Source organism: Rhea americana, unplaced genomic scaffold (assembly GCF_003343005.1).
Source record: "Rhea americana isolate MKP2758 unplaced genomic scaffold, rheAme1 scaffold_16, whole genome shotgun sequence".
Taxonomy (NCBI): domain Eukaryota; kingdom Metazoa; phylum Chordata; class Aves; order Rheiformes; family Rheidae; genus Rhea; species Rhea americana.
Window position 1 is genome coordinate 7,317,878 of NW_028185705.1, and position 3,082 is coordinate 7,320,959.

The window sequence follows — 3,082 nt, forward strand, 5'->3', positions numbered from 1 at the left end:
CCGAGGGTCCTGCAACACAACCTCTGAAACGAAAGGTTGTCTGCGAGGTGCAAGCGCAAGGCAGGCGTTTGCCTCCGTGGGTGTTTATGCATCTTTACAAAYGCGCTTTTCTGGGGCTAATGGGGTTGCAACCGGGCGGTTGCAACCACCCCGCGCCTGCCCAGTCGGAGGGGACCCGGCGAAGGAAGACGCTCCTTGGCCGTCTTACCGCTACCTGCCGTTTCAGTTTCTCATGGCCATTACGTACTAACAGCTTTTCAGACYGCTAATTAATGATGCTGTTTAGCGGCGCCTTCCCAGGCTAATAAACCCCTCTAAAATGGCTGTTTGCTACAACACACTGATTAACAGACTTCAATGCTGCAAGAGCCTTAATTCGGGGATTACGTGAAGCACTGTCCTTCAGGGCATCCTGACGCGCCATAGGTTTATGCAGAGACATACGTTAATTAGGGCAGATCTAGGGCAGATCTTAGTATTGCAGTCAACGTGTGTAGTAGTGAAGGGTGAGGAATGAACTCAGACCACGTTTTCCAGAAATTAAGTTAAAACAGCCTTGAAACAAATGCGTTGGCCTTCAACTGCCCAAGCGTCGCAGCACGGCCGCCGGCGTGGAGAGGAGGCACGGCTGGTGCTGCTGAGATGAACCAGGCACCAGCAAGCGAGGAGGTCCCCTCGGCCCCAGCGGTGGTGGGCGCGCTCAGCCCGGGACGCCCGGGTAGCACCACGGGACGTCCTTGGTGGGCAGAGCGTTTCCACGCCCCGCTCTCGGCAGACCCCCGGAGGTCCCGGGGCCGCCGTCGGGGGTGGCCGACCTGCCCCTTTCCCCTTCCTCCCTTGGAGATCCGCGATCACCGACGCCAAGCGCAGGCCGCAAGCGAAGTGCGTCAGCTGCACGAGGCTTTATTTCTTTGCATAAAATACTCGAGATACAAATATTCTCCCCGAACTCCTTTTCGTGTTCAGCATCACGTGCAYGGAGCTGGGCTCCCTTAGTCCCATTTATTGCTTAAATACGCACAGATATGCAAAATGCAGGCAAATATTTACAGACAAGAAATGCCGGGTTTCTTAGTTAACTGCTGTTTCATACACCTATCAAACAAAACACAACACCTCAGGAAAATGAGAAATCAACTTTCTTACTCCCTTATCACTCCTAACAACTTACTTTGGGGCCAATTAAAAAGTGCCAAACGCAGAAACAGTAGAATGAAATTCTTTACGCAGCACATAACGCAACGGCAGCACTTGCTGCCCCAGTGTCACATGGATGCCAAAAATTGAGCACTGCTAACAGGGAACAAATATTTGTATGGGCAGAGCTGGAATAGGTAAGAACGACGTGAATGCTGGAAGAGATGCAGACCTCAAGCTGTGGTTGCAAAATGATCTTTATTAGGGATTAGCGAGAGAGCTAACGTGGCAGTCGGGTTATCTACTTACTGGGGAGTTGCACATAGTTTCCACCTTGCACCGCACGCTGCAGAGATGCAATAACGGGACATGGGATCTGACTCAATACAGTAATTTTTGCATCCCAGCTCCGCTGTTCACACGAGTAACGCTCCCTTATGTGTGCCGGTGTGTATGAAACATCAGCCTTACTTATCAGGAAAAAAARCAACTGTCCTTTTTCTTCTTAAACAAGGCACGCGAAGCATAAACAAGCGCCAGAGCACATTACCCAAGAAATATATCTGGGGACACGAGTCCAAAGGAAAATATGCAAGAGGCCAAAAAGAGTCTGTCACAGGAAACCTAATTAATAGGTTTCTGAGCAAACACAAAGTCCAACAGGCAAATAACATAAACATTGCTGCGGAAGAGCTGCATGCAGCGTTTCGTGGAGCATCAAAGCAATTCCTTATCACGGGACCGATAAAAAAAAGGATTGCAACTCCAGGAAGAAGCAGAGACAGAGAAGGGCCTGCTCAGAGAGCAAAGGAACGGCCCAGCTTGAAAWGCGGATTTGCCTTTGCTTTAGTCTGAAACACGGCAGAACTACAAGCCAGTGATTTAGATGAAAAACGAAAAAAATCAGAAGCACGTAACAAATATTAGCACTTATCAAAGATGCAGCAGGCAACAGTTCCCTCCRGCAAGCTTGTAAATAATTCACGGCCGCGCTCCAGCAGCGACGCGCGGGGTGGACTATAACGTGAGTCCACGTTTTCTGTAGCACACGCGACCCTACAGCGTCGCGGGGTCTGGCCGCATGCACCTGCGGTTCRTGAGGCCTCTCCAGTGCAGGCAGACAGATGTTTGCAACGACCCCACGTGCCTTGAGCGCTGCCCCTGCCCCTGCAGCTGTCCTGGGAATCCCCCTGAATTCCCGGGGGCCCCGCGGCGTTTCGAGAGCCGGTTTTCTCCCTCTCTCTGCATCGCCTCCTCCGGGGACCGCTGCAATGGGGCAGCATCTGCCAGCTGCTTCTGCGGTACCGGAGCAGAGCCCCTGCAGCCCGGACTCGGGCACTACACCGGACACGGGCACAGCCCCCGCAGCCCGCGTGCACACGCACCACCCACGGCCTGCGCACGCACAGCACCCGCAGCGTGCACAGGGTGCGTGCAGCCCCGCAGCCTGCGCTGTGGGCGGCAACGCCTATCTCCTGTGCACGCACAGCGCCTGTATGCACGAGCACCCCCTACAGCTTGTGCACGCACAGCTCTTACAGCCTGCACCCTGTGCAAGCCCCTATGGCCTGCACTGCGTGTAGGCAGCCCCTATATCCGGTGTGCGCAGCCCCTACAGCCTGCGCTGTGCACGTGCAGCCCCTATAGCCTGCCGCTTTCGCGTGCACAGCCCCTATAGCCTGTGTTCACAGTACCTATAGCCTAGGCTGTGCACACACTTGACTGCTCGCCCTCTGTGCACAACACCGCACCTCACACACACACGCTCTGCACTGCGCACGCACAACACGCACAGCTGCCCACCCTACGCGTGCACACCCAGCCCCCTGTGCACGCACAGCACACACATGTGCACCCCCTGCACTCTGTGCATGCACAACACGCACACCCCCTCCCCACGCGTGCACCCCCTGCACTCTATGCGTGCACAACACGCACACCTCCC